Genomic DNA, 23591 nt, shown 5'->3' with positions numbered 1-23591 from the left:
AGATATTAGCTGAGAACAACAACAGTGGAAGGAATTGGCTCCATAAAAGACTAGGCATTTATCAAACTAGTTGAGAAGAATCTCTTAATCTAATCACTTGGTACGGTGAATAAAAGATGTGATACAAAAATGATGCAGCGAAATGGTGTGAAATGTGTGCAACTGATTATATGACTGCTGAATGAAAAAATAAATGTAAGAGGAAAAAATAGATACTTTAAGAGAGGAAAAAATATTAAGAGGTTAGTGGAGAATTAACATGCTGGAACAGATAGCTTATTTTATCTGATCTCTAAATCTATTCTCTTGAGAGGTTCGGGGGCTCCTTTTATACAGGTTACCTGTCCTTTGAATGGGAACAGGTAATCTCTTTTCTTCCTAACAAAGTGACTTAATATAATTGGATATGACTGTAACATGTTATAGGTATGATGTTTATTGACTGCTTTGCAGTCGGGCTGTTCCTTCTGACCTTTCATTTCTGGAAAATCCTAGTAGCTTGTGTCATGTCTCAGATTTAGTTAGAGTAATCAGAAGTTAGGTGGCCAGGAACGGTATGTTTAGGTATACTGAAATGTTAACATTAATGATAGGTCAACAGTTTCTTTTCTGTCAAAGTTTTACCTTTGGTCCACATTTAGGATAAAACAACTATTTTTTTTTTTTTTCTTCAAACTCACTTTATGATCTGTAACTGGCATAGTTTCATAGCAGATGAATGCTTTATTGATGTTATCTTTAACTTTGGGCAAGATATGTGGTTTAATTTGACAGACTGAGAACTCTGCATCTGGTTTTTGCTTTTGTTTTATTTTTCTTTCTACTGGGGATGTGAGAAGATTCCAGACCAAATTATAAAAAATGGGTAAATAATAGTGTTGCCTTGCTGTAAAGTAACTCCCGAAACACACAGAGTGTGTTTAGAGAGGAGACATTGTTTTATTCTGCGCAGGGTGCAAGGTGGAATATTTCCACAAATCAAGCACACCTACTCTAATTCTCTTCAATATTTATACATGAAAGTTAACACACCACGCCTATCTACTGCATAATCATTAGACTGACTAAGCATCCTCTTCTTCCATTGGTCTGTATTTTCCCCGCTTTGATTTAAAGCTACGGTGTGATTTTAATTCACTGTGCACATGCTCACAAGGAGTGTGGGGGGTAGTCCTTTCGTCCCTCAGTTGGGTCGGTGGTTGCAATCTTCCCCTGCTGTCTTTACCTTTCCTCTAGTTACTGTGATTCCTGTTGTTTTCATGGTTGTTGTGGCGTCCCTGTATCTTTAAGACTTTCCTTGCAGGAGGATGTTCCTGTTACTGGTCTTTGAAGTGTTACAGCTTCACATTCTTTGAGAAGAACCATATGCTTGTTAGTGAAGTATGCAGTGCCCGTACTCTCTTATCTGGCCTGAACATTATCTTTTACCTTGAAGATTCAACAATTCTCATGTTTGCATATGCTAGTTTCTATTTCTAACTGTGATCCCTCCTTAGCTACTAATAATTCTTATACTATTTCTATTTTATTCTAAAATATATACGGATATATACACAATTCAAGGTGACAACTGGAGACTGCATATGTACTTCTTTTCCCAGCCTGCAAGGCTTCCTCACAGAATTACCTTGTATATCTGAAAGGCACGTAGGATAGTACCAAAGAAGCAGGGTTTTATGAATTGAATAAGTGTTTGGTGTTGTTTCCACGATTGTCATAACTTCAGTTTTCACTGTTCCTGAGACCACTTTCTTCTCTCTTTCCCTGATACAGGGCACTTGTGTGAACATGTTCAGAGCCTACCAAGGGCAGTAGCATGTGGTCTGTGGTGTCACTGTAACAGGTATTGATAAAGGTAGAACTGTGGTAATGTACCAGTTTGTCCCATCTTCCTATCTGTGGTGGAAGAGATTTAGGTTATGTTGAGATAAGCATTGTCCCTCCCTAATTCATCTGCTCAGCATACCAATCTTAACTGTATAACTTTATGAAGAAGAGCCCTGTGAATTAAAATCTCTTTGTGAGGGTGAAAGATCGAGAGAACATGGTGCTATCTGGCTAACTCCAAGGGATTTTACGTGAATGTGTGGAAAAACTTTGAAAGAAAAACGCTGTGTCAATAATGACTGAATTTAGCTAGCACTGTTTTATCAATTGTCCATTTTTATTTCAATGGCTGGTTATAACAATTTTTTCTATTAAAGTTAAGGAACAACAGCGGTAAAACTCCATATGCAAGACTCCTTAAAATTAAAACAAAAACAAACCTCTGTAATAATATGTCCATATTAATTTGTTTATATCAGCAGAAGGACTTAACATAGAATGAATTTTTTTCGTATGCAGCTGTTGATTTAATTTTTTTAATGCTGGTGTCTAGTTTTCTATTCTTCCAAGTTTGAACCACCTGTCCAACTGCAAAAGAACTTGCAGAAACCCCAACCAACCAACAACAACAAAAAAACCAGTTGACTTGCATATCCTGGAGTTATCAGATGAACTTGCATTAAACTTCATTTGTGAGTGTTTCATTCTTCACATTCAATTTGTTTTTTCAGCAGAAGTTTCTATTACCTAGGGAAGGTAATTGGAGTCCATATTGCATTGTAACTAATCATTTCTTGGGGAGCGTGGCCTCTGGTCTCCCTATGGGTTTGACAGTTGAGCGCCTCTTTCCTGACCCTGTCTCTTTGTCAACATTTAATTTCAGATCTCCAAAAGATCATGCCAACTGACCTGGAGAGAAAAGAAGCTGTTGCACTTGAGTCTGTGTGAGAAACTGAGGCATGTAGGTTCAGTTTCTGGCTCTGCTGAAATTTTCTGTGTGAATTTGGGAATAGGTGTTCTGTCTGTCTTCTCTTTCTATTTAAGAAAAAAAAAGAAAAAAAAAAGTTATGTGCTTTTTGGGTACTCTGTAAATTAATATTTATGAAGTGCCTAAAGGGCTGTGCTGAGAAAGGGAGGTATGCAAAGTAGTAGTTCTAAAAAATGACTGCAGCAAGTGTATGTAGGGTTTGTTGTTGTTTTTTGTTTCTCTTGGAATGGAACTCAATGTTTAAACCAAAAAGCATACTCTTGAGAACTTGTGCATTATCATGTAGCTTCAAAGCTTCCTATACTTTGGAACTGCAGCAGTTCTGACCCATAGCTGAACTGCTTGTAAATGCTTTTATTTCGGAGAAATTGGATATTTAAGCCAGGCAAATTTGTCGTCGTAAATTTGGCACTTCTCTGCCTACCTTTCCTGAAGGGCTTTATCTGATGTTTTCAAAGTATGCTTGCTGGGTCAGGGACACTACAAAACCCAGTGGCGGTCTCTCTTAAAACTTATTGGGAAGAGAAGGTGGGATACTTCTTTGCTCTCCTTCCACAAGCTGAAAATGACAATGTTTCAGTCCATATTTCAAAGACTTTACTGTATTTTATACAATGACTGATCTTGTACATGAATTTAATGTAAAATATATCATAAGCTAGGCTCTTTGGAGAGATGCATCACAGGAAAAAAAATACAATGGGCACAAGTTGATACAAGAGATTTGGATTGTCTATAAAGACATTTTGACCCTGATCACAGTCAAGGAGTGGGAGAGGCTGTGCAGTCTCCGTCCTTTAAGGTTAACAAGACCAAACTGGATAAAGTGCTGAGCAATCTGGTCTGACCTCAGAGGTGACCCTGGCTTGGGTGGGAGGTTGGACTAGAAACCTTCTGAGGCCCTCCAGCCTGAATCTGTGAACCATTAAATTCTATAGCATTAAGTTCTTTATTGTTTAGTCATTTTTGTTTTGGAATAGGTGGAATGTGAAGAATTTGAGGGGGGAGGGTGGTTTGTTTTATTTTTTATTTTTTCTTTTATTATCTTGCGGAAGGAAGGTGGTGTTTCAAAAGGGCACAGTTAACATTACGCTGACCTCTTTGGCCTATATCCTCTGATGTTTCTAAAGGTAATATCACAGACCCCATGAGGCTTGCTTTTGTACGGCTTTATGATTAGATTTTCACAAGCATTGTTCCTTGTTGTGATGAAAGTCTGTAGCAAGACTTCTGGGCATTGCTTCATCAGAGGAAGATAGGCAGGGGCCACAGGGGGCCAGAAAATTTTCATAGGGACACTGCTAAATCCTGAGAGAATGAACAGGGCAAAAGCCTATTTTTAACAAGCATGTGTATGGAATAGTTTCTGTGTTTCTATATACATCCACCTTCCCCCTTCTTCCAGTTCCCTTCCCCAGTGCAGAGAGAGCTTAGAGCTCACAAAGGATTTAATAGCAGCTGGTAGTGCAGGCTTGGTTTAGACTGACTTCTGCAGCCTGGGACTGGAAATAAAGCAGTACAATGAGCTTTAGACTATCTTCCCACGTTATAGCAGGCCAGATGCCCCTTTCTGGCTGATTGCAACTCCCATACTACTCTGCAAAACATAACATCAGGTTGTTCAGGAAAGAGCATAGCTGATTTTTCTTATATTTGCTGAGTAACATTAAAACAAGCATTGTGTGATGGATGATGTGGTCAGGGATGCACATCAGTCATGCACACTGCAATATGTGAGCACTTGTTTTCATATGAAAGGATAGAACAGACCCAAGTTTTCCTCTCTGTAGTGCCTGGAAGCTTGTGTTAAGCATGTATAGCTGAGGATAGATTTGACCTCTATCCACATGACTGTGAAGCAAGTTTAAAATAGAGAATGGTTCCGGGGGACAGAGCTCATGTTCAAAATGTGATGTGGTCATAGCTACATTATTTTGTTCCCCTTTCTCCCTTTCTAAGTCTAACTTTTTATAGTTGTTGCACAATTGGTATGTATTTTTCATCAAAATTGTCAGACCAAGATAAAGCCTAGGGTTCTCTAAAGTCCGTCTTCCTGACTGGTGAGGAAACAATTAAGTTGGACTTTACCTGTTGGCTGAAAGAAGGTACAAATACAGCTCTGACAATTCCTAACACGGTTGCTTCTTTCCAAATCACAGATGGTTCTGAATCTAGGAATGAAGCAGGGCTCAGTTCGAGCTGCTGCCTGCCTACATTGTTTTTTAAAGATGGTGTAAATCGCTTAGCTCCCTATGCACTGCAGCTATGGCTACACAGAGGGTCTCTCACTGATCTGTTTATTATGCTAGTTGTATGTGACTTTGGCACTACTGACAGAGTTGCTGTGAATTTTAGAGTAGTTCAGAAAACTCTGCTTCTTACAGCTTCATGTTATTGCTTTACTAGCTTTTGTCGAACTGTGTGTTACAGGTAGCTTGGGCAAGCAAACCTTCCTTCATTATTCCTTAAACAAGGATTTGCACTCTACTCTTTTAGGAGAGGAGAAATGAATTTAACTGACTGGCTCTTGGCTACCTTTCTTTCAGTGATGGTATTTTTGTATGATAATTGACAATTTTATTCTTAAGTAACAATGTCGAGTTTTCTACCAAAAATGGTAGAGACTGAGAACTGAAGTGTGCAAATAGTTCATGTTCCACAAGTTTCAACCATCTGGTTGCTTTAAAGAAAACAAGAAAGGAAAGTGCCTTAGGGGGTGAGAAATTAAAATAAAAATATTTTAGAAATAATATATCAGCACTTTAAAATTCAACTTTTATCTTTTCCTCAGTGTTAAGACATCTGGACTTGGAAGGCCTTTATTTTCTGCCTGCATCTAAACTGAACATCATCTGTTTGTGTAGTGTGCAGTAAATAGCAAAGTGTGGCACAGTTGAAAATTCACAGCAATGATTTTATCCTCTGTGCAGTCGGCAGGTTTTATTCATTTTCTGCCTCTTTCACAATTTGCTGCAGTGATTATGCAAAGTTGTTACAGTCATAACACGGAACAAGGAAAAACATTCTTTTTTGATCTCTATACATTGGGTACTCATTTCATCTCACTGCAACATTAAAATCTATACTGACAACAAAGGAATTCATTCTTAGTTTAACAAAATGCTGAGAGAAAGTACATTAGTATTTGATGTCTGCATCACACTGTTTTCTGTATTTTTTATCATGAAGTTTATATATCTGAAAGCATTTTTTGCCTCATAGCAATAGAAGCCAAATAACAAATAATTTGACTGGGTCTTGAGGTTTACTTAGAATTAAACAATATATGTACGAATAATATTTATTAGTATATGCCAGCATTTGCTAAATTTAATGCTGAAAAACTTCAGTCTAAAGCACTTAATGCACGCAAGAATCAGCCAGTATCCTAAGGTGTTTTAAATCACTTCACAAGCTAGATGGATTTGCAGCAACTGAGGACCGTGCATAGCTTTCATATGTAGGAAATTAATTTCTGTGTGTAGGGTAGTATATCTTTGTCAATTTCCTAGGCATTCTGAGAAAACTAAAACCAAAATATCCTCCTGTTTGTGGTGTTAACGAACTAATTTGAAACATCTTTATTTCCTATCAGTCTATTAGCACATTTCATATTGGTACAACTTTATCAGGTTCCAGTTAAATATGTTGTTTGACAGCACCATTTTCAGCATATGCGTTTTGTATTTAAGCATGTACTGGCAAAGCTGCCTGACATATCCTAAATACTTGCCAATTAAATAAATTTCTGTATAATTCTATGCATCCAAAACATCCCAAATGTAGGAAATTATTAATGTTAAACAGAAGCTATATATATAAACTGTTAGTTTCATTTATAAGGACCCTTATATAAATATATGATTATGTAATATATATAATAATTGGTCATAAGCAGACACTTCATATTCTAGATAAAAATGCCTCTAGTGTTTTCTTCTATTACTACTTTTCTCCTTCCTACAATGAAGGAAAGAAATGGCCAGGACACAAAGAATAGTACATTATTTCAAGATGTTACATAGAGTAAAGCAGTTTTCTTCAGTGGTGATATGTGCATGTCTGAACGCAAGCTAGAATGGCAGATAAAGAAACAATTATTCCCTGGATATACATATTTCCTCCATCTGGTGATTATTTTCCAAACTCACTTCATTTGGCTTTCAAATGTTAGTTAACAGCTGGTCTAAAGGTTTTCATATTTGCTTTCCACACCTTCATAATTCATATGATTTTTAATATTCTCTGTAACATTTAGCTTGTGATTTTATTTCAGTTTGCTCATCCTGATTTTCCAAAATGAATAAAATAAATTTTTTAAATAACTTAAATCTTTTCAAGATAAATGTGTGATGGAATAGAACTTAAGTCAGGAACTAGTAAAAAATCCCCCTGATCTATACAGACTGAGGTTGGAATAAAAGTAGAACTAACAGATAAGTCTTAGGAAGAGTTCTGCGATCTGACACTGGTACTTGGAACAATGCCCTGAACAATGCACTGTAATCATAGGATCCAAGAACAAATTAGGTTTGAAGGGATGTTTGGTGGTCCAGCCTCCTCCTCCTCTAAGCAGGACCAACTGTGAACTTGGATCCAACTTAAATAGTGTCTCTGTCCAGTCAGGTTTTTGAGTATCACCAAGAATGAGAATTACACAGTATCTCTGGACACCTGACCAAGTGTTTGACCACTCCTTCAGTGGAGCTGTCTTTTTTTTCTCCTTGTATGTAACTGGAATTTCCCTTGCTGCAATTTATGAGGGATGTCTTTTTTTTTTTTTTTTTTTTTTTTTTTTTGCTGTGCACTTTTAGAAGAGCTAAGCTCTGTTTTCTCTGTAATCCTCTTTTGCACACCCAACCCCACACTTATTAGGTAGTAGAAGTCTGCAGCTGGTTTTCCCCTTTAGCTTCACACAGAAGCTAAACAAACCAAGCTGTCTTAGCCTGTCCTTGTGTCAGGTACTCCAGCCCCCAGCCAGCTTGATATGTTTTCTGAACATGATATGTCTGCTTTTAGCTGGTATTTCTCTTGAAAGGGGGGAAAGGGATATTCATTCCTAAAAGGCTAAATAAATGAAAAGTATCACTTCCCGTGACCTAATGGCTATAGTCTGGCAAATGAAGCCTGGTGGGCGGTTACCTTTCATCACTGGAAAGCCACCCTCCTCAGCTTCTTTACTGTGACCCCCAAGTCTTTTTTTGCAGTCTGAATTGTTGCAAAGGGTTACTCTCTCCCATACGCAGGATGTTATATTTGTGTCTGGAAGTTTGTACGATTTCCCTTGGTCCATTCTCCCACTGTATCCTCATCCTTCTGAAGAGCCGCTCTCCCCTCCAGTCTACCAACTGCTCTGCTAATTTGATACCATCTACAAACCTAGTGAGGGCTTATATTATCCCTTTGGCCAGGTCACTGATGCAGGAATTAAACACTATATGCCCCAATATTGACCCTGAGGAAAACCTGACTGCCAGTTTGACTGAGTCACTGCCTGTTGGTCCAGCAAGCCTTTCCTATGCTGTGTAGCCCATCCACCCAGTCTGTATTTCCATAACATGGCTATGAGGCTACTGTGGAACACTACTTTGAAAGCCTTGCTGAAGTTTAGGTAAGCAACATTCACTACTCTCTTCTACTCTACTAGACTTATTAAGAAAAAAAATCTTTGTATCTTCTTGTGAATTATCTGGTTTGTGTTATTATTAATTTTTGGAACTATATTAAAGTTGTTCACGACTATACTTAGGCAACCTAAGTTGTGTCTGATTCCTAATTAATCAAGTGGAATTGTCAAAAGTGTGAAACTGCTAACTGACATAAGTTGATGCAGTCTAATACAGGCCAGAAAATCATTGGATAAAACAGGTGAATGGGTTCTAGTACATAAAATGTATATGCTTTTTTATCATAATAGTTAAATGAAACTTAAATGAAACAAACAAATAGTTAAATGAAAATGTTCTGTAGTTGTCTGAACTGAACAAAATGGAATCAAGGTGCTAAATATTGCACTGCCAGTTAATACGTGACTAGGCCTAATGCATTCTATCAGAAATACTTGTATATACAGTCTGGCATATGAAAAATATATACTTGGCATATGAAAATATTCAAATTTTTCTTCATTTTCTTTTACCTTGGTTCTCAGGCATGCAAGACAGGATTTTTTTTAAATATGGGAAATAACACTTTGTATGAAGTATGTCTCAATGCCAAACATGGATAACCCTTAAAATCCCTTTAGGGGAATGCAAGATTGTTGTTTCTGTATTTTAGTTCTTCAAAGTTTTCCTTTCAAACACAACTATTTTACGTGATAGTTACTGTTTCACACAGGTTGCATAGCAATCTAAGATATACAAGCATTTGAGAAATGTTTCAAAATTTATAGAAATAACTAGCCAATACATAATAATGATACTTTATGTATGGTGACAATGCAGTATCCAAGAATCTGATCTTTATAATAATTGAATATGTATATACCACATTAATGTGATCTTTAACACTGTGTGGTGATATGCATAATATACGGATGGGTGTCAAGTTCATTTTTTCTCTAAAAAGTTTTATTTTTTTTCCTGTGTCTGCATTAAAACAGCAGGTATTTATTTGCACATTATTTCTGAGCCCTTTCTGTTTGTTTATAATTTAGCAGTATTGATGCTTTTTATTTTTGGCACTTTATTCTTCTGCTCACCACCCCATCTCACTTAAGAGCACCATACGCCCCCTGCCATTGATGCAGCTCTGAAGTACCTTAATGTGCAGCACAGTTCCATCTCTAATGCAGTACTTTGTGTATTAACTAAATTATGTATATTACATTCTTCATCTGAAAAGAAGTAAATGAATTCTAGTTCCAGTAAGCAAGTCAGTACTGTAGATGTTCCAGTTTTTGTCAGAACTTTAAATGTGGGAGCTTATTTAAAAGAAATTTTGAATGTATAAGTGATTGAGAGTCTGCCTATTTGCTCAGTACTTCCAGAATTTCTGGAAATTTCCTATTTAAGTTGTAAGAAATAGGTAGTCTTGTTTCCCTGTGGGATTTATTCCATTTGTTAGGAAATCTTTGGCTTTCTGTTAGTATCATGTACACACATACCTTGTTTTCTTGTTCCACAGCTTTCTGTGCTGCTGCTCTCTCAATGCCCTGACAGCAGTGGAGTGTTGAGGAGACACTTTGTGATTATATTAGGGTTGTTTTACAGAACAAAGGCTACCCTTTGTTGCTGGTGAGCACTGATTTCTACAGTGCTTTATTTTTGTATTATGGCAGTGCTTTCTGACAGTCATCGAGACTAGTGATGGTGTGCTACCAGTAGGCAGTGTGAAACACATGTGAGAGATACTAAATATTTGGTCTGGCCTCACACAAGAAATCTTTGGACTTCGCTCTTACTCTTAGTGTTCATTCCTTTTCCCTCCCTCTTTGAAAACAAACTACAAAAAGCAGCAATGTGCCAGAAAGGTACAGTCTTTCAAAAATGATAGCAGCCTCAAACAATGTTTTTTCTCAATGCCCTTGAGTGCCATGCAGTCCTATGAACTTGGTATTTCCAGTCTGATCAAGTGATTGTCCTCCTCTCCACCTCGATTTTCTCTTGTGGGTAATACTTCACTCCCCCAGACTCTGAGACTGCTGTTAAGTACAGTAACAAGAGTACTGAGAGCAGACCTCACCTGTCAAGGCTAAGCCAAGAGGAAATTCAGTACTAATGCCTGTTTGTGTTCTTCCTTCATCACTAGGTCTCCTACCTTAATTAGAAGCAAACAGGTTTTCCTTGATCTTGCTTTGTTGCCAGTGTTCTTGTTTCCCATCGCTTTTCTTGTTTCCTGTGGCATTCCACACCTATTTTGCTCTCACTGAACTTTACTTTCCTGATCTTGGTTAGGTTTGTTCAGTATTGCCATGTAATTATAGAGTGTTTGCATGATGCAAGATTTTCTTTCTCTGCAGTCAGATTTATTCTTTTGCGTTCCCACATCATAGATGAGTGCTTGTACCTGGGAAGAGGATAGTTTATTATGTGTTGTAACTTCTTACAGCCAGAGGTTAGATTCTCTTCTGTTCTGGAGTTTGCATTGTAATTTTATTTCATAAAAGGACTTCCATGCTGAACTCTTCTCTGCTACTAGTGTTGAAGAAAAAAGGATGTGATAAGAATCAGGATTAGAAGCATAAGAGCAAGCATAAAAATGTACCAGTTTGATTCAGAACTAGAGATCAGGAGTGAAGACAGGAAAATCTCTCTCATGTTGGAATAATCGTTGTATTGCTGAATGGCAAAATCTACTTAAGACCCCTTCCAATATGTTGCAGTCTGTAGTTCCCAGACCTGTAGACTCATTCACTGACAGAAATCCGGCATGTAATCTGTCTCCATCTGGTAAATTTAATATCTTTTTTTTTTAAGAATGTGAGACAGTGCAGTTGATACAGAAATACATGAAGCTTTGTAGTGTACTTGAGGATCTAAACAAACAGTTCAGAAGCTTGTAATCTCAAAACACTTTCACACATTTTTTAGGCAAGTACTGCAAGAAGCTAAAACTGTAGGCAACTGCAAGTTCAAAGCATACTGAGCAGAAAAATTAACATCATGAATTCCTTCTGGATGTAAGTTCTGAACGTTTTAATATCAACTCTGCTTCTTTTTGTGCCATTATTTTTGTCTAGTGCAAGCATTTCACTCCAGTTACTTTCTTAAATGAGAGGATCTGACTAGTTATTTTTTCAAAATATCCCTTTGGCTACTTCAAGAGAGTAATCTCTTGCTTTTTTAATCAATATCCTTGTCATTACAGAGAACTGTTGTCAGATGTTTTCATTTTATTTTTATTTGAACTAGCTTAACTTGGTAGTCAGTGACATAATTTTTATGTTTTGGTTTTTTTTAATTTTTTTTTTAAATATATTGAAGGCATGATAATTTCATAGAACTCAAAATGCAACATTTCTGCTTTTGCCTTTTTTATACTTTTATCTCACATATCATAATTCTTCTGCTCTCCACCATCTTGTTTCTGGTGTATTTTTCACCTTTACTAATACAGCTTGTAACTTATGTCAGCAAATTTAGCAATCTAAAACTTCTTTAACTGCATCCAACATTCTAAATTTGAAAGTAAGTTATGAAATTTGGATGGATTACATAGGCCTAAATAATGTACTGGGGTAGATGCCAGATACTAATGTCTTATCTTTGTTCCTCAGGTAGAATTCAGAAAGATTGTCACTGCAAGGTGTGATGTAACTGGTGTGTCCCAGTGGAGATAGTGTCAGCTATTTATTATTGCCCTTCCTATTTCTGCTAATGAAATTGACCTGCTATTAAAGTCAGGCTGAATAGGGTAGAAATTTAGTTATATCAACAGCAAGGTTCAATCTGACAAAGTTAATGGAATTTCTTTCTGCAGATTTTTCAGAACGCAGCATCCCAGATTCTTTCTGCACAGTGGTTTGGGAAAAAGCATTAGAGCAAAATACTGTGTAGTTTCATTAGAGTTTCCAGAAAAACTGCCTTCTCCCAACAATATTTAGAGAACCAAAATAGACTTGCTTTAAACTACTGTAATATAAAAGGATGTTTGTGGCGCTGTACTAAGAACATTCTTGTGCTCTTATAAAGCAAATTATGGCTCTACTCTGTATCAAATTTGAATTTCATGTTTTTTCAGTGAAGTGCTGTTCAAGGTGATTAAGGATGTATAATCTTTCTCAGTATGATGTATAAACTCATTCTGCTTTCACTTCATGCCTCCCCTTTATGCTTACATACCAGTAGTGGAACATTAACCTCCATTTTAATTCTACAATGTTAACACGTAGCTCTTTGTAGGGAAGATGTTTAAGAAAATCAAATCATATGCCTCAGAGTCAGACACTGGCCTGCATGGGGGTCAGAAAGACTCCCCAGCTGCAAACAAGGACATATGCTGGATGAATCTTCAAGGAGCTTTGTCTTTTTTTCTGAAGCACCAGTCCCTGTGGTAGCTGGAAATAGGATACCAGATCAATTGGCAGCAATCAGATACATTCAGAAGATTTCAAACTAAAATTTAATCGCTGCCTGGTCACATCAGAGAAAAACAATTGTCCTCTTCCCCTCTCTTTCCCCTGCAATGAGAGCCTGATTTACTAATCATGTAATCAAGTGCAGGACATGGTGTTTGAAATGCCAATAAGGCATTTGTATTTCTGAAGACGTGGTGAGAGTTAAGAATATAATGTGGGAAGTGTCAAAACTGACTTCCACATTAAGTAAAAAATTTATAATCTTTGGAGAGTTATGAATCTGAATGGGATTTCTGAGACCTTTTAAGACACCAAAGGTAAAAATAAATAAATGAAAAGCATCTCATGGGTAGGAGTGGAAATGCAATCCAAGACCTAAATATATGTTCAGAGATTAAATCCGTGGCCTTATGGATCAGTTATATGTCTGTAGGAAGTGATCAAGTTGCCAGTGGAAAGTGACTCTGGTATTAGAAAAAGTATAGTAAACCTGATTTTTTGTCTTTTTTCTTTCTCTTCAAACCTTGACTCTCCCCTGTTGTAGATTTTTCTTCAATTATTTAAATTTTGCTACTAGTTTAACTGGTTAAAGTTAAAAGTGTTCTGAAGGTATTTGACAATCCTTAAATCTGGATTATGGAACTACCAAGTTCAGAACTCCACACACTGTTCCTAATGTATTGTGCTGGTTTTGGCTGGGATAGAGTTCATTTTCTTTATAATAGCTAGTATGGGGCTGTGTTTTGGATTTGTGCTGAAAACAGTGTTGATAATACAGGGATGGTTTAGTTGTTGTTAAGTAGTGCTGATACTAAATCAAGGACTTTTCAGCTTCCTGTGCTCTGCCAGGTGCACAAGAAGTTGGGAGGGGGCACAGCTGGGACAGCTGACCCCAACTGGCCAAAAGGATATTCCATACCATATGATGTCATGCTCAGCAATAAAAATTGGGCTAAGAAGAAGAAAGCAGGGGACGTTCAGAGTGATGGTGTTTTGTCTTCCCTAGTAATCATTACACGTGATGGAGTCCTGCTTTCCTGGAGATGGCTGAACACCTGCCTGCCCATGGGAAGTAGTGAATGAATCCCTTGTTTTGCTTTGCTTGTGTGCGTGGCTTTTGCTATTAAACTGTCTTTATCTCAACCCATGAGTTTTCTCACTGTTACCCTTCCGATTCTCTCTCCCATCCCACCTGGGGGGAATGAGTGAGCAGCTGTGTCGTGCTTAGTTGCTGGCTGGGGTTAAACCACAACAGGTTTTTTTGGCACCTAACGTGGGGCTCGAAGGGTCTGAGGTAATGACAGACTTGATTGCAATGTGCTAGCTAGAGTTTATAGCTGTTATTGCTGTTTAGCTATTAATCAGCAGGCTTCTGTGCTTGCCATGGGGCTTACTTGCCTAACTGTATATTAGTCTAGTGCTTGTTAGTGGCTGCTTTTTGCTTTCACTGCTTGCTGTACTGCTGATCATCTGACTCTGCTGTGCCTGGGAACATTTTGATAACAGCAATGGCGATGCGCCTGGGCTGGCAGGTGGCCAGGGCATCGCTGCTGTTTCTGTGCTGCTGTACTGGACAGGCTGGAACTCCGGTGTGAACTCGAGTCAAAGGGACTGTGACCTGTGGATGAGCCCACAGGAGCAGGACACCCTGAAGCATCTGTGCCCATGGATAATCCCATGCCAGAGCAGGTATATCTTGAAACTTCTCTGGCCATGGTTATGTCTGTGCTGCAGCAGGTCTACCTCCGAAGGGATTGCGGCCCATGGAGAAGGCCACGCTGGAACAGGTGCACCTCAAAGCATCTGTGGCTGTGGATAAGTCTATGCTGCAGCAGGTTTACTCCTGGAGAGACTGTGGCTCATAGACAAGGCTCCACTTGGAGCAGGTACACCCATAAGGGACTGCAGTCTGTAGATAAGTCAAAGCCAGAGCAGGGACAAGGGGAGGAGTTCATTGCAATGTTAAACCTGATAGTCTGGTCCAAAGGGACCAGGTGTAGAGATTGTAATGGTAATACCTTTAAATTGTTGTAACCCATTATTTGAGTTGCATGTTATAGGAATTACTATAGCTGGAACCACCTGAACCAATGGAGGACAAGCCTTACAAGAAGCAGTGCAAGTGCAGCAGTGACCCGAACTGAGCTGGCTTTGGTGCCCAATAACTCCAAGCAACACACCACCTCTCCTGTCCTGAGTGACCACCTTAACAGATGGAGCCCAAAGTCGTGGACTAAATGAACTCAATGGACACTTTGTGGACATTTTACAGACATTTTACAGACATTTTACAGGAGTGGTCCATAGACTAAGGGAATGATATGTGTGTATTATATCTAAGGATGGGAAGGGTGATGGTGGGTAATGAGAATGTATTAGATAGTGTGGGACCTGAGCATGACGTAAATGGTATGGAATGGTGCGTTGGCTGGGAATCAAACTCAGGTCAACTGCTTGGAAGGCAGGTATGCTCACCACTATACATATATATATATATAAAGAAAATTAACTCTATCCCAGCCAAAACCAGCACATGTATCCAAGCGTCAGCCTGTTTTTCCACTTTAGTTTCGCAGACTGATTTGACAATTCAGTCATGTTAAGGATTTGTGATGAAAAATTTCTCATTGACCTCTGCGATATTTGGTATACAGCAGGATGCTGTGTTTTGAAAAATACCCAGAAAACTTTATTTTCTAGAATATTGGAGGTTTATATACAGTTTCAAAGGGGATGCACATGTGTTTAATAACTGTAACTTCTTAACTTTTCTTAAAATTATAAGAAGCTTTTAACTGCATGATCACACACTAGTTTTGGAATAGTCTCTTCTTTATTCAGTACGCAGGCTGGGCAGTTTTAAATTAGTGAATGTGGCATATCCTTATTGCTCAAGGAATGGCCACAGATGATCTTTACACAACTCAGTTCTGATATAGAAACAGTTATTAATTCCCTTTCATGCATAGTTTTTCCCCCCTTTATCTTGTTAATCTGAGGCTCAGGGTTTATTTTAGTTTTCACAACACTCCTGTGAAGTGAGGTGGTTCTTGTTCATCCTTTTTAAAACAAAGATAACAAATATCCTTTAAAATTAGGCATCATGTTGGAGACAAAATATTTTTTTTTTCTCTGAGTACTTAGCATTATATAGAACTTAATATTTTTGAAGCACAGCTCCAATTAAAAAAAAAGTCAGTTTTGAACTTTGAAAACTTTGGACACTGAACTTCTCAAGGGATGCAGATAATTAAGAATGCTAGTAGTGTCTAAACAGTAATGGTTATAAGAGTTTGAACATAAGCACAGTTTGCTATGGAGTAAGTAAAGGTGTGATGTTATAGGAAGCCAGCTACTTTGAAGATATTGTCTTCCTATAATAAATGTTATATATAATGAAATTTCAGGAATTCTCTTGTGAAATAGTGATAGCACTGTCATGGGTATGTTGTTTCCAGAAGTCAATAGCTGTGTTGGTCAAATTTATAAAATCCAAACAAAAGAATACTTAATGTAAATTACCATATCTCCTTTTTTTTGTATTTTTAGTATTCCAGTTCTGTTTTAAATAGTAATACTTTAAATGTAGAAATTATCATTATTTGAACTACATATCTACATATATTAGTAAACTTATGCTAAATTAATGGGGAGTGCTTGGGGTTTTTTATTTGCTTTTTTAATGGATGAAAATATTACCATGAATGAGAGAATGACTCGCCACAGCTACAGAAATATAACTGTCTGTCTTAATATACATTTTGCAAACATCAGTATTTCTAGCTTTTTACTTGAAATTATGGGTGCCTTGGGCTGTGCAGTTTTTTTGTGTTTTGGGTTTTTTTTTTCCAAGTAGACCCACAAATTTCATTAGTAACATTTTGATGGTGTGAACGCATGCTAACTAGCAGGAAACTGTGGTGTGAATTATTGGTCCCTTGGGAATCTGGCAGCTCATTCTCTTACTTAATAAAATTAGAGAGTTGTTCTGACAGCCAGAGATGGACTACACCGGAGTGTGCCAAGAAAGATGAGAAATACACCCTCTACTGAAGGTTCTGGGGAGGTGAAAGAATTAGAAGAATTAAGGATAGTCTTTGCATTTTTAGACTGAATTCTATTAGTGAGTAATAATAGAAATTATAATAGCTACTTACTGCCTGGATGGCCGCCTCATTTACAACAGTATCACTTTGCTGGCTGCAGTGTCCCATTTACATGAATGTGTAAATGGAAACTCTTAAAAATAACAGTATAACTGGCAGGCCTGATATAGATAGGTTATTATTATTTTCTTCCTCTTATCTTAGATTGGTATGGAATGTCATTGAAAATTGTTTTTGCTGTTACAGATGTTTGAATGAGGTCATAAAAAAAAAAAAAATCACTATTGTGATCAGCTGCCGAGGGTAATGCATCTGTAATGACATCCCTTCTTGAAAATAACTTTCTGTTTGCCATCTAACTCTTGCTGTGCCAGCTAGCTCCTGTCTACACTACTAAGAACGTGTTAAGAGCCAATTGAACACAGTTTGTATACTTTTCTTCTGGTGTTGACATATGGATAATAGGTTTATTGAAATTTATTATGAAGATTTGTATACTGAAAATCATTTTTAAGACTAGCAGAGATTGTTGCTTAGTAGCATCCTTGGAGTGAGGTCATGGTGACTCCCAATGCCTTTGGCTATTTAAGGGGGCAAGAGTGCTGCAAGGGGTACCCAAACTATTCACACGATGGATTACCGTGCAATCCATATGAGACTTAATCCTGTCTTCCCTGCAAATCAACTGGGACCTAGATAGAGAAGGCCTCACATTACTCCCCACACTTAATTCACCTGGTAGCATAGCAAAATCTGCTGGGGAAATGAACTAGATTTAACAGCTATTGGATCAGAGAACTGAGCTGTCACACTCTGAATGAGATAGCTACCTGTAGTCAACAGCAAGGGATTACAGGAAAAGTACAGGCTGTCTATAGACTCTGCAGGTGTAATGGTATTTCAGCCAGTGGGTTGGACTTTCCTAGTCATGTGCAAGAGCGAAAGCATTGATGTACATTATAATGTTTTCTATTTATCAAACTGAAAAGCTAAATAAAAAGTTTGTTTTACTGAACTGGGAAGGGCACCAAGGGCAATTTTGCCTGCTCTTCTACCTGCCCAGCATGCAGAAGGATATGGAGTTTTTCTGGAAAGAATATTTAATCCTGGACTGTGACCCAGGCTGCTTTTGACTATGATGAAAACCCAAGGAGTGACTTACTAGTTCCTTTACTTCCCTTTTTTTTGTCTAGAGCTTGGATTTTAACTTGGGTCTTTATGTACGTAGGTGGCAACTCACTAGGAAGACTTCCACTGAGAAGGACACTATGCTGTGTTTGTTGGAGCTGGAAACTGTTCCTACCAAATTTGCTTTATAAAACATAATTTTAAAATTTATTGGGTCCCTAGTGATATAAATCAACATAAAATCAGTTTAAAAGAATAGAACTTGTTGGTCATTTGTAACTGATCTGGTGCGGTGAGTTAAGTTTTCAGAACAGTGTTTTCTTTTTTTGTGACCTTACTCTGGCACTTGATAAAGTGTGTGTGCGTGCACTCATGAATGTATGTCCATATTTACTGGTAGGTGACTGAGGGAAATGGTGAATTACTGTCTGTGAATAGTCTCTTTGGCTTGCATGAGACTCTGCTGTGACAGCAGTTGCCCAGATGAGGTGCTAAAAGTTACAGATTTCTAAATATATAAGTCTGTGCTTTGCTGTCTTCAGTGTTTATTTTGCAGAATGTCAAAGTTGTGCATACAGTACGGGTAGTTAGATTTGTGACTACTGAATTTAGGTGAGAAAAGATTGTTCTTGAGGAAAATTATAATTACATGTAAATTAAACTGGCTATTTTTACAAGCATTAAATGTTGGGGTAGGAGGAAGGAAGGGACAACACCTTGTTCGTTATGTATTTGTTTCATGTAATAGATCTGTTTGTGGCTTTTTAATCTTAAAGCATTTTCACATCATCTGCATTATATTTGTATTGCAAAATTTTGTCTTAGGCTTGTATGTAGTTTAGGATGTAGCATTCCATATCTTGTGTAAATCCACTACTATAAATTGATTGAAGAAACAGTAATTTTCAGAGCATTGAGAATATTCTTGATGTTATTTCAGATTAATGAAGTAGATACAACTTCAACATTTTTTCCAGTAGTCATATGAAAGCTTTCTGCTTTCCAAGCAAATGCTAAAATGGACATTACAAACTTACAAAATAAATCCAATGCTATCAATCACCATTTTTCTTAAAAGAAAAAGAATCAAATCTTTTTCTAAAACCAACATACTTTCCTGTCTTCTAATTATATTTGTTAATTATATAAATGTTTTAATATTAATTGTATTCATATAAAATGTATAAAATGTATTTTATATGAATACTATAAAAAGAAAATTAAAAACATATTAATACTTTTTTATTTTTATAAAAATAATTTTTCTCTCATGGTCTAGCCTTGCATACCATGTTGTTTTATAGTATATTCTGTTTTTTCACAAATCCCCAAAATACTGACAAGGTACAGTAGTTCCTGAGGTAGTTATTTTGTTCCTGACATTCACACATAATGTTAGCTGTCACCTTCCTTTTAAAAGTTTGGAATGAAGGGAATAATTTCTGCTGTTTAAATTTCAGGGAACAAGAATTTGATCAATATGACGCTGAGAACTGACATTGATACAGCAAATGGTTAGACTGCTGCTTTCATTACAAATGGATTTTGGGTAAGAAGATTCTGGAGAATAAGACTTAGCAGATGTGATACTAGCAGGCCTATATAAATTTCATCTGGCATTTCTGTTGTCAGTGTGAAGTCCGCTTAAGTGCACAATTTCATGGTTGGCCAGTTACCGTCCTTGGCTGAATTTATTTTCAGTGCTGGTGAAAAAGATTATTGGTTTGCCAGTTGCTGCTCAGAGGTTATAACTCTTGACAGAAAATGCATATTCCATCAGGATCTCAATTTTTTAATCCAATGTCTGTGTTTATTGATGGAGGTTAAATAATGTTACTGGATCAACAGGCAGCGAATTGCACTTCTATAAGATAATTAATTACATGACAGTGAATTGCAAAGTTTCTCTTTGTTTTTCCTTAAGTAAACAGCAAAGAATGAACTCTTTTTCCATTATATTTCTTTATGTATATAATATATATATAAAAAAACTCATTAATGATTCTTAAATAGCTCATACAGATGAAAAATTGAGATCCATTTATTTAAAAGTAGTATTTAATTCTTATGTGTCCATTGACCTAATGTGATATTTGTGTCTGCTAATAGCCTTGCTGGCTCCATGAGAAGTTCCTGTGGCTATCATCTGGGATTTTGCTGTCCTTTAATCTAAGCTTTTAGTCTTGTGAATGTAGCAGAGGACCATGTGCCCCCTTGTTAAATGTTTGGTTTAGACAATTTTTGCTTGCAATGGAAAGTAGTTTATGGAAAATCTGATTCCTTAGCTTTCGGCTGAAGGGAATTTTTGCCCTTTTATTATGAAGATGTAGTAGACATGATCTTCAGGAAACTAATTAGTGACAGCACTGATCCAAGATGTTACCTGTCAACTGTCCTGAAGATAGGTTCCCATTCTAGTGTTGTCATGTGTCAAACTTTCAGTTTAGGTAAAGAAAAAGAGAGGGAAAAATACAGGAATGGAGGAAGAAGATAAAAAGAGAAACCTTGTCTAATATAGAAGATCTTCCTCTCCTTCCCTGTGTCCCCTCTCCTTCTCTCCCTCCCCAGCAGATAGCTGCTGAATTGTTCTGAGGGGAAAAGAGCTCTCACAGAAACTGCATGAGGGAAAAGTGTCACAGGCCTTGAAACCCCATAATATGCTTGGCTCAGGCACTGACAAAATTGCAGATTTTGTGACGTGCTAACAATGATATAAAACCTGAAGAAAGATCCACTGCCTCGGGCATTTTAAGTCTTACCCTAAAGAGCTGCAGTTGGGTTTGGATCCAGCCTGCTCCAGAGCATCACAGAACTTTGTTTATACTCTATTGTTTATATGTTCTTTATGCACTCTTATATGAGCTGGTTTTAATTCTGCTTTTTATTCTTTACATTACCCTTGGGGAAAGATAGTCTGCGTTCTTGTCATAGTTACACTCACATTTCAAACCCTTTATGGAAGGATCTCAGTGTCACTAACAGCATGTGTGTTTCCAATAGCATATATTAGGATTTGAAACATTGATAAGGGGTTGGCTAGTCCTAAATGCTTAGAAAAATCTTATGCAAGTTCCACTCAAAAGGAATTGTGATTAAATACAGTAACTTACATTAAGGTAGAACTTAATTCAGCTTGAAAGAATCTGAAACTATCATGTAGTTTCAGCTCCTAAGCTATTTATATTAAAGTTCATAATAGTTTTGATGATTAGCAAAAGGATCATCTGGACACTTATTCAAGTACAAAGTGTCAAGTTTCAGAACTCTCTGAATCTATACTGTAATCTTGCCAGACCAGTCCCTCTTTAAATATTTTAGTTCTCTGTTTTAAGTATTTGCAGAATGTAAGATATTTGTCTAGTTCTTATCAGAACAATTTTCATACCAGTATTTTCTGTTTTACTTGGAATTTGGCTAGCCCCGTATTTAATTAAAAAAGAAATACAGCCACCACATCTTACAAATTATATAACAAAGTTTATTGGCTGCTGTGATTGTATTGTATTCTATATTGTTTAATACTAGGGCTGCTCAGGGAATTTTCCATCAAGTGTTAAGTATTATCCTTATTCACTTGTACAGCCAAGTTAGACAGTCATAATTTAAACTCATGGAGTTGCAGAGAAAATAACCAGTCAGAATAAGCTGTGATGAAACTTCAGCAGTTATTTTCTGTTTGGTCTAGTTTAAATTTCACCAGTTTCCTTTCCACAAATGGAAAGATGCTTGAGACTTCTTACATGTGAGACAATTTAAGTGATTGACTCTTGCATCTTACACACTTGTATAAGTCATGACTTTACCAGTTGCTCAGATTGTGTGAAGCTCAGAAATAGTGGTGTGGTCCAGGATATATTGCTGACTGTGATGAGGAAGAAGTAGAGAACAGCATAAGGACCCAGGTAACATGAAGAGGAAAGACAGACTTCCATAATTTTGTGCTAGTGGGATTCTAGTCCATAGATCTCTCCCCTGTCTTTGTTACACCACTGATCTGAGTAATATACTTTTACTTGGTGTATCTTCTGACCAGACATCCCTCTCATAACTATTGTCACCTTTTGACAGACTTTCAGTTGCTGAGTGTTCTCCAGTGTTAATGCTCCAATAGTGGTAAGCAAACACCTGGACACTTCTTCATATGTTTGCTCAGGAATGATGGTTTTAAATTTTTGTTTACTTCTTTGAGAAACATTTATTGTGACTGGCATATTCTTCATATTAAATACCTATAGCATGAAAGGCAGATAGCAAAGATAGGACTGAAGTTACTTAGTTCCCCTTGCAGTAAATTGTTTTTTTTTTTTTTTTTTTTTTTTACCCATAAAGGGAAATTAGAATATGCTGGGAACTGAGATTCTTGTTAGAGCTGCCAAACTAAGGCAAGTAACAAGAATACTGTTTCTCCTGATTGCCAGCCCACAAGGGGGAATGACACAGTTCTGCAGACCCATAACTTGTGCCTTCTACAGCAAAGTGTGCCAAATAGGAATAGTCAAAGAAGTATGAGCCACTGGACCTTCGAAAGTTCAGGTAAATCAAAGAAGCTTAGAATAATCCAGAGGAAGCCTTACCAAAACTGTGTTGCCTTTGAAGATTGTCTATCATTTATCCAGAAGGATTTGATATAAAATAGAAGTTCTATTTTCTGGATTTTTTTTCCCCCCGAGTCATTCATCAAAGTCTAAGTTCAGTTAAGCGACTGTAATTTTGATTTTTTTTTTTTGAGTTTGATATTAAACCTATTACATGTTTTTGCCATAATTCCATTTTTATGCCAGGGACAGCTAGAAGAAAAACCTGTAAAGAATGGAAGCTTTCATCTGATGTGAACCTCTGTTTCTTCTGTTAAAACTTGAATAGGAGAAAATTAATTTACTTTTTTCCTCTACATTTTGATAGTCAGATTGGATGATGAGTAGCTTTTATAGCTTACACTTGAATTAATTGAACCTTTGAAATGGAAATTTGAAAGCAAACCTGTATATTATTTAGGAAATTCAAATTCTGTTTTAAAAGTAAGAATATTTCTTTAAGAAGATTGGACTACCTCAGGGTTTAATAGAATGCGGGAAATAGGAATGTATCAAAACATATGCCAGCAAAAATAAGCATTCCAACTGTATTACAAATGAGCTATTACTATTTGTCTTGGATGACTGTGGTATACAGGAGGGTTCACTGCATTGTTCAATTCATGCAACTTTATTTGGGTTGCTTGCTCTGATAGGTGATTGGGGTTTTGAGAGCTTTTTATATGAGGAATATAAAATTAATGTCTTGTATGTCTAAAGAATGTTTAAGGTTCCAAATCAGACCTTTATGCTAAGAAAGATCAATGTAACAATACCTGCATAATCTTAAATTTAGAGATGTTTAATTATAGGGGTATGTACGAGAGAGAGATTCAAAATATATACATATGTGTGTGTGTATATATATAAATATATACATACTCGCGCGCGCTTCCCTTACAGTAGCATTTTCCCAATCCCTCTTCTCAGGATGCTGAGTGTTCTTG

This window comes from Mycteria americana, chromosome 2 (genome assembly GCF_035582795.1).
Source record: "Mycteria americana isolate JAX WOST 10 ecotype Jacksonville Zoo and Gardens chromosome 2, USCA_MyAme_1.0, whole genome shotgun sequence".
NCBI lineage: Eukaryota > Metazoa > Chordata > Aves > Ciconiiformes > Ciconiidae > Mycteria > Mycteria americana.
The sequence above is the reverse complement of the archived record's forward strand: the minus strand, read 5'-3'. Positions refer to the sequence as shown.